Genomic DNA, 16532 nt, shown 5'->3' on the forward strand with positions numbered 1-16532 from the left:
CAATTCTAATCATGTGTATGCACAGATATATTTGTATCAAGTTACTTATAAAGTCTATTTTACTATTTAGGTTCCCAGCAACTCCCTTTTCATGTTTCACTATAAACTATTGACAGAGACAGGAGACAACCAAATGCTGCCCAGGTGATTGTGCACAGGAGGCTTGCCTAAACTTGCCCATGGTGAAAAATTCTGTAGTTTAACACATGAGATTAAGGGAAATAAAGCAATGTGGAGTGGCTCAAAGTAAGGACCCGCCTGCTCACTGGGATAATGGGGTGGAACCACCGGAAATTTGTGCCTTTTGCAGCGGGGAGGAGCCTGGCCTCTTCAGCTCATGTGTGGCAGCCTGGTATTCCATCTTGAAGTGGGAGCCTGTTGGCAGGACCCCCTCTTTTTTTGCCGAGAGCTTTCTTTTAATAAATTCTGCTTTCCTCACCTTTCAACGTGTCCACATGATTACTTTTTCCTGTTCATGAGACAAGAACCCAGATTTTAGCTGAGCTAAGGAGCAAAAACATCCTGCATCATAATGAATATCCTTCTGGAGCAAAAGACAAAAGGAAATTCTCTTTATTAGATGTATCCTATTCCACAGTATATGTGTAATAACATTTATTGAGATGGTTATTAAAGTCAATTATTATCATTCTTTCATTGCCACTGCAAAACTAATACATATTGCCTTACATACTGATGCTTTTAATTCTATAGGATAGATTTTTGAAGGGTAGGATTGCTATAAGTACATAATAATACATTTTCATACCACATTCCCCAAACTATATACAGTCATCAATCTCCTAGAAGAATATATTAATTCTGACTCACTCACATTCTTGCCAGACTTTGATGTGGTTATGTATAAATTTCATTCTCAAATGTGAAAATACATCTTCTTATTCATCCTTATTCAGTGTCAATATATGTCCAGTTAAGAAAAATCATTAGTAAGCATTAAAATATTGTTTGGTATTAGTTACATTAAACTATATAAGCTTGATTTAAAAATTTATTTGCTTCCTGTAGAAAACTTTACAGTATCTTTTGAAAAAGAAATGTACAAATGTACAAAAAGAAATATACAAAGGTAAAGCTAAGGATAAACAGTTTTACTATGAAATACTGAGGCTGATTCATAAAATATATCATTTATGCTTATTGCAATAATGCCCATTTCTTCCTTGAAAACTGTTCTAAGAAATTATTAGTACCAGAAATATTTTCAGATTAATACTTCTGTTAATTTGATCATTTCAAGCTTTTCATTAGTCCTCATATAAACATCTTCACATCACTTTAATTATTCTAAAAATTACTTATAAATGCTTTTACTACATTATTCTTATAGCAAGAGACTCCTAAATGGAGTGATTAAACTCTATGTGGAGGATCATACCAAAAAGAGTTTCTCTAGTGTTTAGACTGCATTTTCCATTCCTCACCATGCTAGTCTCATTATAAATGCACATAATTCATCAACTTTATTAATAGCAACATTTAGACTTAATATGGTTTGGTGCAGACAATGCTTGGTGTTCACACAACATCTTTTGGGGCATAGAGAATACATTCCCAATCCTCTCTTGCAATAATATCTGGAGCAAGTGAAGTAATAGTGTGTTGACGACTGGAAGGTGGACAGAAGCTGTGAAACTAAGGCAAGCAACTTCTAGGCTTGGCTACTTAAACACTTCACAAGAATCCAACTTCCTTTCTCTTCTGTGGCTACCTTGAAGCCCTGTATTCCAGATGGCATAGGTATAAGAAGGAAGGGCACTCTGAGGTATGTGGGGGTCAGGTGTATGTGAGAGATACATTTTTAGTGTGTTAATCTTTTAAGAATTGGGGTTTTATACGTTATTTTAGTACAGTCTATCTATCTATTTTGACTAAGACATATGGTTTGGAATATCTTTGACGGTCTGACTTATTTTTGTCTCAAAACTCATGTCTTTAACTTCTCAGGCTACATCACCAGGACTTGAAGGACAGCAGCACATCTTTGGTGAGTACCTACTGTGAGGTAATCACTACCTCACACTTTGCTTTTCATGATAAGTTTCTGTCATGTATTACTACTTATAATGTTTTAAATATCCATTTTTGTTTTATTTTTTTCTACACTGGTCTCTATCTAGAACATTCATATTGTCTTTCACTTCTTCTATACCTTTTATTCTTTTGCTGCTATTACTTTTATTTATCATATACTGGGATGGGGTTGGGATAAAATAATAACCAAACCTAATATAACAATAATAACGAAACATAATAAAAATAACATAAAACTGTTTTCCTGAGAATCTTACTGTAACCCTATAGAATAAGTTCAGTACCTGTTTGGGGGCATTATGAAAAGCTCCATAGTAGTACTCTTTACATCTCATTTAATTATCTGGGTTTCCATGAGGGCAGTGACCAGGTCAATCTTGTATATGCCTGTGGAAAATACTTGGCAAAAAATAGACTTTCCATAAAAATGAGTTGATTCATAAATTAGTTTTTATTTGCAAAGATATGAAACCTCAGCATGTAGTTGTTTTTGAATAGTTTGCTTCTGTAAAATGATTCCATTGATATATCACTTCACAGAGAACAGTAGTAAGAAATAAACTGATGAACAGGAAACTATTTCTTTCTTTATAAACTGTCAGAGTTATGCTTTTATATTTCTCTTTAATACCTAAAATTATGTTTACAGTGGTAGATTAATGTTTACTAACTGTAATAATTTTTCAAGAAATATTTTATTCAAAAATCTGAAAATTCATTTTATACTCATAAATTCTGTCTCCACAATTTAAAATAACTAATTGGAAAGTACTGAGTGAATCATTAATTTAACTTTTCTATACAGTGTCAAAAAAGTTCTGATTTTCTTCATAATGCATGCTCTACATAAACCGCATGTGTATTAAAATTTGGTAAAAATTTGTTTTTCTGAAAAAAAATTTGTCAAGGATATCTATAAAATGTTGTTTGATTAAAGGGAAAACCTCTAAATTCTTATAATCAGCACCCCTGTAGAAAATAAGGACAAAGGAAAACACACACGATACACACAACACATGGCCACACAAATACTCTCATCTACCACTTAATGGTTTACAATATCCTTCAGCAGGATTCCAGAGGCTAGAGGACTAGCTCAGAATAATTAGGGCTTCGAAGTCCTTATCTAGGTTTTTCAGACCATTCAGAGTAGATGTCCTTGTCAGATAATTCTGTCTATGACAAACTAGTCAGAGACTGGAAAAGGGCTGCCTTTAACAACAACAACAACAACGAAAAAGCCAACTATGTATAGTACAGCTAAATGCAAAAGCAAACAACGCTTTTCAAAGTGTGTATCTGTCACAAAACGTCTTTTCTGAGACTTCTCCTAAATGCTAAGAGCACAGTTGCCCTTTCACCTGACTGCTGTGCCCTGCCTGACAATTTATTGGACTACTAGCTTCATAAGGATGCTAACTGGGCACTTGCTCTGTTATTTGGATTCATTAAGAACAACTGACACTTGAGTCTACAATTGACTTACTTCTTAGACTTCAATAGTTTATTTTTTTCACATGAATATATTATAGTTTATTCAACATGTTTTCATTGACAGAAAATGTGAGGTAAAAGACCACTAAAGGCACTACCTTATTTACTGTATTCATTAAGTTTATCTCTAGGGCAAATTATTTTACCTCCTGAGGGCACACATCTAACAACAGGCAGCACCATGTTTATGTTCCGATTTGCTAGAAACACACTGATGTTTGAGTTGCCACAAAAGGCATTTCCATAGTCGCTGCACTAGTAGGGTTTTCATTCTGCATGAGTTCACTTGTAAGGAAGGAGCTGTGACTCTCCATTACAGGAATTTTCAACTTGACTGATTCTATCCCTTTCTCTTGTGTGCATCTTCTTGTATTTGACAAGGTTTGATGAGTGGAAGAAGACTTTCTCACAATCACTGCATCCATAGGGCCTCTCTCCTGTATGCGTTCTTTGATGTACATTGAGTACTGACTTTGTGGTGAAGGCTTTTCCACATTCGTTGCACTCATAAGGTTTCTCTCCTGTGTGAATTCTCTGATGGGTAATGAGACTATATTTGTGTGAATAGGATTTTCCACACTCAGTACATACAAAGGGATTCTTTCCTGTATGACATCTCTCACACTGTATGAGCCATATTTTCTGGCTGAAGGCTTTACCACAGTCATTGCATTCATAAGGTTTTTCTCCTGTGTGAGTTCGGTGATGTATAATAAGAGTGCACTTTGTGGTGAAACCTTTACCACATTAATTGCATATGTAAGATTTCTCTCCTGTATGAGTTCACTGATGTATAATGCGAGTGCATTTGACAGTGAAGCCTTTTCCACATTCGCTGCATATATAAGACTTTGCTCCTGTACGGGAGCACTGATGTACAATGAGATTGCTCTTCACAGTAAAGCCTTTTCCACATTCACTGCATATATGGGGTCTCTCTCCAGTATGAGTTTGCTGATGTACAACAAGGTAGCGCTTCTGGGTGAAGCCTTTTCTACATTCACTGCATATATAGGGTTTCTCCCCCTGTATGAATTCACTGATGTACAATGAGATTGATCTTCACAGTGAAACCTTTTCCACATTCATTGCACACATAAGGTTTCTCTCCACTACAAGTTCGCTGATGAGCAATTAGATAGCGCTTCATTGTAAAGCCCTTTCCACACTCACAGTACATATAGGGTTTCTCTTCTGTATAAGTTTGTTGATGTGCAATGAGAATACTCTTCACAGTAGAGCCTGTTCTATATTGATTGGATATACAGATTTTGTCTCCTCTATTAGTTTTCAGATGCTTAGTGAACAGGACACTTCTGGACAATTTCTCACATTGACCACTTCCAGGATTCTCTTCTATATGAATGTTCTCGTGGTAAATGAGCTGAGATTTCAGAGGAAGGTTTGCTCACATTCAATGAATGCATGGAGTTTCTCAATTTTCTGAGTCCTCTGATGCTTAAAGACTTGGAATTTAGTATGGATCCATTTGCATTTTCAGAAAATCTAGTTTTAGTATTCGTATGTTCATGCTTATCATGTAGAAGGGTTTTCTCACCTCCAATAAACTCCACAAGGTTATTTATTCCATGTCTTCTCTTCTGGTTGATTAAACTTAAAATTGATTTCAATGTTTTTCTGTACAAGTCAAATGTATTATGATTTTGCACTAGAGAAAAATGTGTCTTGCTGAGATGTACAATATTTCTAAATGCATTCTGTCCACTGCATTGCTGCATGCTCTTCAGAAATCACTGGTTTGGAGAGTGCTCTTGCAGATGACTGTCAACTTTCCTGATTCCTGGACAATTTTTATTCTGGACTTTAGCATCTGTTTTCAATGGTTCCCATCCATGCGCCAACTTGGAGAGTGCATCTGGTTTGCTAGTTTGATACCCCAGTGATACCAGGTGGTTAGAGTTCTCCACCATCACATCCTGGTACAGGTCCTTCTGAGCAGTGTTCCAGGAGCTGCCACTCCTCCCGGCTGAATTCAACAGCCACATCCTCCAGGGTCAGTGATTCTGGGTCTTGATCATTTTCTTTTGTGGTCAGAAAATAGTGGATAACATGGACTATACATCTTTGTCTCTTCTGCATTTTCCATGAACTTTTCCTAGTCAGAAATATTAGTGTCCACGTAAAGTTGTCCCCAGAAAATGATGATATCCAAGGCCAGCAACCTCCTTCTTCTTCCGTCATTGCTTCACTTGAGTTATCTTGCTTTTGGGAGCCAGGACCTGAGGGCTGCGCCCGAATCTCTCCAGACACTACTGGCAGTGACAAAACATGGCATCCATGTCCGAAACCGCTTCCTATTCAGATGCACTCCTGCGCGGCCTACGGGACGCTGAGCGGTGACGATGATGGAGTGAGGCGTGGACCACAGAGCTAGTCCGGGATCGCGAGTTCGACTGCGGGCGCCGCTCTGCGAGGTCACACGGCTGCGCCCATTGCAGAGTACCGGACAGGAGCGGCTATAATGGCTGTGGAGATCACTCTTGGCCACCTCAGTGCCTTTCTCTCTTTGTTGCCAGGGACACTCAACAGCGCTGGGCTAACCATGTAAGCTTTAAGAGTCGGGTGCCCAGCTAAGGCCAACACAGCGCAGTGGCATTCTATTCAGCCGGTTGGGGGAAAAAAGATGGCGGTGCCCGTTGTTCCGATAGTATTAAAGCACATAATTTAATTCGTATCTGGGTGACCCACAGCCACCTATACTGTCAGTGACTTATATGCAACTGAAAGTATCTGCAGTTTTATATATTGGTATGCTTAAAAATATATGTTGTTTTGCTTAAAAACAAGATAGTTCTTGTTAGAGTTATTGCACTTGAGTTGTTATCAATACCCTATAAAATTTGTGATATAAAACATAGGCACCTAGATATTGCTTTAGAAATAGAGTTTTGTATCACTGAGAACACATTTTGGAAACTTTGCTATGAGACTCTTTCAAGTAAATATCCATATATTGAAGATTCCTTAATTTGACTTAGTGTGACAAAAAGCAATGGCAATATAATATTCTAAAATGACTTTGGAATCAAGAAAAATTGAAGTTGAGGTAGAGTAATACCTCACAAAATAATCAAAAGAGAAATAAAAATATAAGATAACAGATAGTATCTGGAAGAAGATGCCATCAAATAAATCATCTGTGCTGTAATATTACAAATGTACTAGGTAATAACATATAAAAACATATTACTTTTTTTTTTTTTGCTAAGGAGTAGGATTTTAACTGAAGTGCAGGAAATGAAAAAAAAAAACTGATAAAAGTCTTGAAAGATGATTGCCATAGAAAAGTAAGTATGGTTTTCTTGAACGTTACCAAATAAGACGGGTATTATCAGTATGCTGTTGTAACATGATATCCAGACTGCCTGCAAGACTCAGCCTTGTGCAAGAGAGCATACGATCAGAAATAGGAGACAGCTGTTGGAATATTGAACCAGAAAGTGATGCCAAGACTGAAGCATTAGTAATACATTGCTGAAATCTGAGACTTTGAAATAATCAAGTAAAGGAGATTAAAACAAAGGGGTGTTAGCACAGAAAGAGAAGAAAATGAAGAGTGAAATAAAGAGTTGGAGGAAATGTGAGAGAGTAGTTATCCACAGGTATAGCTGTTGAAATATTGGGGTTGTTTGCAGGTGTGTTGCTTTATTTATTTATTTATTTATTTATTTATTTATTTTGATATGGAGTTTTTGCTCTTGTTGCCCAGGCTGGAGTACAATGGCACGATCCCAGCTCGCTGCAACCTCCATCTCCTGGGTTCAAGCCATTCTCCTGCCTCAGCCTCCCAAGTAGCTGGGAGTACAGGCATGCGCCACCATGCCTGGCTAGTTTTTGTATTTTTTTTAGTAGAGACGGGGTTTCACCATGTTGGTCAGGCTGGTCTCGAACTCCTGACCTCAGGTGATCCGCCCGTCTCGGCCTCCCAAAGTGCTGGGATTACAGGTGTGAGCCACCGTGCCCAGCTGCAGGTGTGTTTCTAAAGGACCAATTTTAATGAAAAAGAGGTTATTAACTCTGATATGGATTAAATCAACGAATCAGTAAGACTTATTTTTCTCATTGTAAAGCAGAGGTTGTATTACATACCTTACTGAGTTTTGTGAAAATTAGAATTTATTTATAGCTCCTCAATATTGATAGCTATTGTTAAGTGTATGACTTCATTGATCAAAATATTCACCAAAAATATTCATAAATATCTACCATCCATCAGATACTCCATTAGTGCTAGGGGTTTGAAGATAAATAAAATGAAGGCCTACCTCTCACAGGGTCCTAGTCCAGCAGGGAGAGACAGATAAAAAGGGTGAATTGAAGAAATAATAATATGCAACAAAATACTATTACATAGGGTCAATACTAGAAGTCCGTATTTGGTGCTATAAAGGTACAAAACAGGAAGTAGTCAACTTTACATTGGGCAATAGCGCTTTGAAATTAACCTTCAATGCAGTCTTACAAAGTTAATTGTAATGGAGAGGGGCTCTTTACAGTAGGCTGTGTGCAAAAAAACCTATAAGCTTAGAGGCATGCAACGGCCTCATAAATTTGGGAACTATAATCAGCATGATGAAGACGAAGAATGGATGTGACTGAGTAAAGCAAAAGATAAGAAAATAATGTAGAGCTAGGGGTCATATTATTCAGGTTTTTGTGTGATATATTAAATAGGGCGGCATTTAAAACTAACCATGGTTAGCAGTATGCACTAAGTGAGGATAGAGAAGTCGATATGAATATACAGCAACTCCACTTTCCTAAGACTGCAAGAGTTGCTTTATTCCCCTCATTAGGGCACTTCCATCTAAATCACACAGAATTTGTTGTGGCAGAAGTGACATTATGTGACATTTGCTGTCCCTCCGGATAGGTTTAACTAAATTCACACATATCCTCTGACTTTGTATCACATGCACCATGAGGGCTTCCTTAAAATGATTCAATTAACCATGAACCTACGTTTCCTGGGCAAAGATAGCTTTCAAAGGGACACATCAATGTAATTAACCACTATAAACCTAACTTTAAACATCTAGGTAGTAAATATATAATGCTTGACTATAGCAATATGCTTTGGCCCTATTTGGACATTTTCTTAAGAGTTAAGGATGTAGATAAAACTCAAAAGATAAAACTTGAAAATAAAGTGAGATCTAAAACTGAGAGTGAAAATCTGCTGAAAAATTATAGGATATATAAACTATGGAAATAATTTAGATACATTTTCCAACTGGAAATATAAGACATTTCTATGAGTAGGCATTTTGTTAATCTTAAAAGGATTCTAATTACTCATCTCTTCAAAACTTATTCATTATGCACCTATCACTAAGTGCCAGATGTTGAGTGATGCTGATTTGATAAAACATGAGCCTGCTCCTGCCTTAGACCCTCTACTTAAAATGCACTTGTTTCACGTAGCTACATTTGTAAATCTCTTCAGATCTCTCTCTTAGGTCACCTTCTCAGAGAGACTTTTCCTGACTGCTTACAGTAACAATGACCACTGTATATACTCAGCCCCATCATTCTTCATTCCTCTTACCCTGCTTTGTTTTCCTTCATAGTAATCATCTGGCATTAACTCGTTTGTTTTTATTATGTCTTTCCTCCCTGGAATTCACAGTGTGGATGTTGTTTTCACACTGTTCTTTCTTTCCTTTCGTACAGCTAAAAGGAAGACATTGGCTCTCTCCTTTCTGAGACTAGTCATTTCCTCTGGATCTTGGATCCCATTTTCTTTCAGACTGAGGTCCCTCCCAAGAACAGGTGGTCAAGTGGCAAAAGGAGAGGCAAGGAATTAAAGTAACTAAAGAGTGATTAAATATGTTGAGTCTAAAAAAAGATTAGGATCCACACAGTTATAATGGAGGGAGAATCAGATATAAATAATTGAAGTAAAATATTTTTGTGAGATCTCCATGAATTAAAGTATAAGCGGAAATGTGGCACTTTCTTACATTCTCATTGTAATTTTCTTATTTTGTCTAAAAGATAAAATATTTTTGTTTTTATTTTGAATAATGCTTTTCTTTACCATGTTGCTATCATGGAAGTGTGAGATGAAACTCTCTACCTACTCCAGACTGAACTTTCAGAGCATGTTCTTTTTTTTTTTTTTTTGAGATGGAGTCTCTGTCACCCAGGCTGGAGTGCAGTGGCATGACCTTGGCCCACTGCAGCCTCTGCCCCACCGGGTTCAATCAATTCTCCTGCCTCAGCCTCTGTCTTTTTCTATTACTAAATAAATCAACACTCAATTCCCTTATTGTTTCTGAAGATTTCAAGAGAAGCCTGATATGGGGCACAAAAATGCAAGACATTTGGTTAGTGACTCCTAGATGATTGTTGTATTAGTTAAAAATAAAACAACTGATATGGAGGGTGGGCATGCTGGTGTTAACTGAGTTATCTCATGAGATCCTCAGCCAACTTCAACCCATCTCAAGATACATTTGATCATGAGATGTGTTGGGAAATCATCCTTAATGCTTTATGTATAATGTGTTGATGCCTTAAAGTATAAGGAGAATGGGGGAAATGTCAATTGGATTTGAAAAAAAAACAGGTTCCTGGACACCATTACTGCCTTAAGAGTTTTGTACTTAGCAAGCCTATGTCCTCTGTTCTGTTTTGTCACATCAATATATCAAGGAGTTATGTTGAATTCCAATGGAGCAACTACTGGAGTTGGCTCACTACTTTTGCACGTAGACTATTAAATTATTATCAGTCTAACTAGCTGCCTGGCCATGGAAGGTCCTACAAATATTCCCTGCAGGAGAAGGGTTGGATATAGTTTTCACCTCTGAAGATGAACCTAGACTTACCTCTCTGTCAATGTAGTAGACAATTTTTTAATCTCTGTAGGAGCAATTATCTTTCCTCCTTCTAATTTCTGTTAAAGGTGGGTTATTTTCCTTTACAACTAAATGGAACAAAATATTTCTGGAATACTGAAATCCTCTGCCAGATCAGTTCTGCCTTTTCTGTTCCTTGTTGGAAAAAAATGCATCTTCTCTTCAGTAGACAGCTTTCCTCCTCTAATTTCTCTCATAGGTAAGCACAAACTTTAGGATATTTTATATCATTACCTTTTACTTCCCTTTTTTTACTTAATGGAAATCTCATTTGACTCAACCTCACATACTGCTTTATCCCACTAAAAGGATATTGAGCATTTAACACATAATGGTGGCATCACTGAGCTCCTTAGGACTCTATATGGTAGATTTCAGTTATTTATTGCTGTAAAACAACTGTCCCAAACTTACTGCTATAAACAATAATAATCATTAAATTGCTAAGAAATATGCAGTTCAGGCAGAGCTCAGTGAATGCATCATACCTCCTGCTCAAAATAGTGTCATAAGAGGTAGTTTGGAGATTGGAGGTTGGAGTTGATCTCAAGCCTTGCTCAGGTTCTGGAGGTCAAGATTGATTATCAGCTGGGACCTCACCTAGGGCCATCAGCCAGAACATATATACACAACCTCTCCTAACAGCATGGTGGCTAGGCTCAAAGGACAAACATCTGAAGATACAGCAAATGGAAGCTGCCAGTTTCTTAAAGCCTAGACCCAGAAAATGGCAGTGTATCACTGTGTTTCCCACTGGTCCAATAATTGTAGAGCCCGGCTTCCAGGGGAGAGGGAGGAGGAATGACAGAAAATATTGAGTCCATGTGCTATAACTGGTGAAGTGCTTACTCTAGTAACATATTATTTATATTCCTCTTACATACTAAATACACTAATCCAATGACAATACACTAGTCCTCTTTATTCAGCCATTGTTTCACTTTCTGAGGTATCATTTATCCATGGTCCACTGTGGTTAGAATATAGGTGAGTATAGTATTATAAGATATTTTCAGAGAGAGAGAGAGAGGGAGAGAGAGAAACCACATTCACATGACTTTGATTATAATTTATTATTATAATTGTTCTTTTTTATCATTAGTTATTGTTAATCTCATACTGTGCCTAATTTATAAATTACATTTTATTATAGGTACACATATCTAGAAATAAACATAATATGCACAGTGTTTGGTAACATCTGTGGTTTCAAGTATCCACTAGGGGCTTGGAATGTATCTCTCATGGATAAGGGAAGGCTACTGTATTCCCCCAAAAGTCTCATTCTTTTAAAGTACTTGTCTCAGGGTTGAGTTTCAGAATTTTGTCATTTTTATCAAGTCCAGGTATAAATAAGACTCCTTCAGTGTGTTCTGTGGTATAACTGCTCAAAAACACTTCCTCTTGACACTATGACCCCAGGATTAGAGAGACAAGTTATCTGCTCCCTACATACCCATTATACACTGACATTCAAAAGGACAGAAACCAGAGGCATCAAGCATTCTCTGACCCACTGAAGTTCTGAAGTGAGTAATACACGTACATATTTCCAATTTATTGACTCAGGACCTGTGAATGATTCTTTCTTACTTCTGCTTTTTACGTTATTGGTTCTACTCTTTGAATCATCCTATTATTTAATAAAACTACGAAGAAGTTGCCTTTTCAATCTACTCATAAGAAATTTGGCATCCAAAGGTCTCTTTTCACTTTGTACTGTCTCTGTCTCTTTTAATCCAAGCTGATCATGCTTCTATCAGTACAGTTTTCTTTGAAAAGAAAGCTTTATGAATCTTTACTGCATTAGGAAAAAAGATAACAACCATAGATCTCTGCAAGACAGGACTTCCTCAACACCACACTCGCTGTGAAGCTGTAGCTGAAAACCCTTAAGATTCTAAGAAGACCTATTGTTTAAGGAGAATATCTGTGAGGCATGCTCCTAAGCTTTTTAGAGGACCTTTTATGTGTAAGGTCTATGAGGCACAGCCTTCGATCTTTCTGAAGCCTTAACAAAGAGTTTCACAGTCATGCCCTTGGCTTCATCTTTAGATCGTGTTTTCCTAAAAGCGCATAGGCTTGATGTCTGCTCTGAGATCTTTTCTTATTTTGAGAATTTCCTGCTGGCTGTAGAGGCTGGGAATAACAATGAGTTTTATTTTCAAACTCAGCAAGCTTTGGCTCCTTTATACTTAACCATTCTGTTTTAAGCTTATATCTATCCTATAGGATTTTATCATAGGCACCTGGAAGACTAGAAGCAGCAAGATGGCACTTTTAATATTCTAACTGGAAATCTCCACTAGATCATCAGGTTCATTAATTCTTGTTCCTACTTTCCACATTACTGGAGGTGACACTATTACCAAACTTTCTGCCACTACATTAAAAGTGTCCCTTTTACTCTAGTTTGCAACAATATTCCCCTAGTTTCTTTGACCACTTAATCACAACCTGCTTGAGGTTCTTTAAGCCTCTGAGAAACCTTTAAGTTTTTATTAAACGTCTCCCAAATGCCCTTTCAGTTTCCATGTGTAACTTGATGTCAAACTCAGTGTCTCATGTTTTAGGTTTTTGTTATGGCAGCATCCCAGTTCCAATTTTCAAAATCTGTTTGAGTTACCTAATACTACATAAAACCACCCCAGAATTAATGCCTCTAAAACAGCTATTTATTATACTCATAGATTCTATAGGTTAGGAGTTGGAAAGGGCACATTAGAGGTAACTTTTCTCATCCCATGATATCTGCGACTCAGCTGGGAGTATTGAAGGTGTGAAGGGACTCCATGGCTGGGACTAGAACCATCTGAAGCAGTGCTTTCCAGTAAAACTTTCTATGATGACAGAAATATTCTATATCTACATGGCCCAATTTAGTAGCCCTAGCTACATAAGGCTATTGAACATGTGACTAGCACCACATTACTTTATTTTCAATTCAATTTAAATTTAAATAGTCATATGTGCCTAGTGGCTGCTATCTTGGGCATCACACAACTGATGGCTTGTGTGCTAGTGCATTTGGAAGTTGATTCTGGCTGTCCTCCAGTTTCTAACCTATAGGTGACCTCACTTTGTGTTCTCTCTCCTTCTTCATAGCACATTGATAAGGTTCAAGAGCAAGCATCTCAAAAGGATCAGAGAAGGTTATATCACCTTTATCACTCAACCTCAGAAATCAGACAACACCATGTCTTACTTAATCACAGACCCACTGAAATTCACAAGTAGGAAACACAGATCCCACTTTAACACCATGTTTTACGTAGAGCATTTGGCATGGGAGATCTTGTTGAGATCATCTTGGAAAATACATCTGCCATACCACACATCCTAGTAAAAGGGGAGGATGTGTATGGCTTATCCTTACCATTCTACTTTCCTAGATTCTAATTTTTATTCCTTAAACCATGTAGCTAATTCATATAGGCTGTATTATTTTGTCAATTTGGGGATTCCTAGTAGACTTGAAAGTTATTAATTCAGCAGAAGTAAAATAAACCTCTTTTCATTAAAGTGAGCAGGTGTGTGTTTATCTTGGGCAAAAGAAATATTTCAACAATTTAGAGCAAAGGGAAAAAATAGATCATAGAGCATACAGGCTTCCCCAGAGGCCTACATTCCTCTCATAACTGTGCTCCTGATCAATGTTCATAATCATGTGGGACAGAAATCAGGAGAGCACCCGTATCTCTTCACAGGATACTTTCTCTCTTACCAACCAAGAGATCATGTTGTTAGTGTGTTACATTTTTTAAAAAATCATTTTTTCTTCATATCACTGGAAAAATAAACCAGGTCCTGGATATTGAAATGTTCACAGTACCCAAGTGTCTAATAAATCATAACATAAGGGTTTAGAAGCAATAGGAAATCTTCTGAGAGGATGATCAGGCCATGGCCTACCACCATATTACATAAAAAATGCATTATATTGTAACCTGATGATACTTACCTGGCACATAAGAATCAAAATAACTCCTTTCCTATGAATCCTTTTTAACAACGTAAGGCATATTTTTTACTCTTTCTTCTATGCTGTATGGTAATTACAGAGCACTTGGTTCATACTCAATATTTGGTTGTAACATACATATTCTACTATATGTCACATTTATAATTTTTTATCTGACTTCCTATTTGACAGTGAAATCATAAGAAAAAGGGATGGCATCATATTTAATGTAAATCCCCAGAATCCCCAAGGTGCCACGTATAGAGTAGAGTCACAATAAATCTGAAATGATCTGGTTGTATTAATGAATAAGCAAGTATATTGCAAACTTACATCTATAGCAGAATGAAAGATACTGTTAATAGTTGCTCTCAAATTATTTGTTCCTGATATATAGTAATACACATTTACTTGAATTGAATTATCAGGCAATGCCTTTAGAAAGCTCCTTTAAAAGTTACAAAAACATCTTAAAACAATGACCAGGGCATTAAATCAAAATATGTATATGAGGGGCTTTTACCTGGGGCTATAAAAATCCTGCAAATAAGCGTTTTTTTCACATATAAAATTATCAAGCAGACCATGGTTAAGTTAATTAGGCTTTACCTATCAGGGAGGCTTGTAACATAATGTTTTATAAACTTCAGGAAATAGGCATGTATTTATTATATATACAACTATATAAATACAACTATATAAAATGGTGGTGGTATTTTTAGTAATAAAATACTTGGTAGAGATAAATATAGCAAAGTAAATTATTGATGATACACATTTTTAGTTATTCTTAAATTTTCTCTTAACTGAAATTGCCTATGCTAGAGAATCAACAATATTGTATTAATTGCAATATTGCAAAAATTTTCAGCTTTCAGAATTTGAATTCTTCTTTTCCTATTTTTTTAAAGCTCAAAGAAAGTAAAGTAACATCCTAAAATCTCTTATTTAAACTTCACAATGTTGATTAAGTTAACCCCAGATTCCCCCAATACTGGGAGTTCTCTGTAGTTTTAAGTTAAATATTTTACTATGATGCACATTGATTTTAAGCCATTTCAATAACTTCTAAAATATCATACAGAAAATAAGCTAGTAAATGTGAAAATAAAGCACAATTATTTTAAAAATACACCTTTATAAGTCATAGCATTATATATTCAAATGTCTCTAGGGACTAAATACCAGTGAGGTGAGTGGGAGAGTGTAATTAACAGAATGAGTGAAGTGAATATCTCAATTCAAATTTATTTAAAATGTTTTGAGAAAACAAAACATATTTGGCAGTAGATTTTTGTCCTGTAGGTTACCAGTTTATGTTTCCCTACTTGGCTTTAAAATTTTGTATTTTTAAAGAAATGGTGTACCTTGGCCGGGCACAGTGGCTCACACCTATAATCCTAGCACTTTGGGAGGCTGAGGCGGGTGGATCACCTGAGGTCAGAAGTTCGAGACCAGCCTGGCCAACATGGAGAAACCCTGTCTCTACTAAAAATACAAAAATTAGCCGGGCGTGGTGGCACACACCTGTAATGCCAGCTACTCGGGAGGCTGAGGAAGGAGAATTGCTTGAACCTGGGAGGTGGAGGTTGCAGTGAGCCGAGATCATGCCACTGCACTCCAGTCTGCACTACAGGAGTGAGACTCCATCTCAATAACAACAACAAAAAATTTTAAAAAAAGAAATGGTGTACCTATGTGTATATTTATATTTGTGCTGATGTATTTGCACAAGTTTTCATTTACACATATTTTCCATTATCATTAACTAATCATTGAATTATGTGATAATTTCTGATTCTTACCTGTAGTGTCACAAATTAAATCTACTTAAAGAGACCTTGTATTTAAAAATTGTCTTTACAATTAATACATGTACACATTTAAGAAAAACACATAGCACTAAAATATTTAAAATTTTAAAAAATCAACTAAAACTACAATCCTCCATATATTTAATTCTTATTTTTACTTTTTTCTTCTGAAAAAATTATTAATATGTATTTCTAAATGATATATCTATGTTATTATTGATTTCCCAAGTTTATATATTATATATATCATTTTCTAATCAGGAAGATTATAATAAACAACAACTTGTCATCCCACACAAACTTTTTCTGCTTTATACCTGAAAT

At 36.3% G+C, this 16532-nt stretch overlaps 1 pseudogene; it reads right to left on the reverse strand.

Moving 5' to 3' along the window:
- Nucleotides 1–3831: 3831 nt before the first annotated feature.
- On the reverse strand, nt 3832–5951 carry LOC739517 (zinc finger protein 614-like; annotated as a pseudogene).
- Nucleotides 5952–16532: the final 10581 nt, after the last annotated feature.

The sequence above is a fragment of the Pan troglodytes genome, chromosome 9 (assembly GCF_028858775.2).
Source record: "Pan troglodytes isolate AG18354 chromosome 9, NHGRI_mPanTro3-v2.0_pri, whole genome shotgun sequence".
NCBI lineage: Eukaryota > Metazoa > Chordata > Mammalia > Primates > Hominidae > Pan > Pan troglodytes.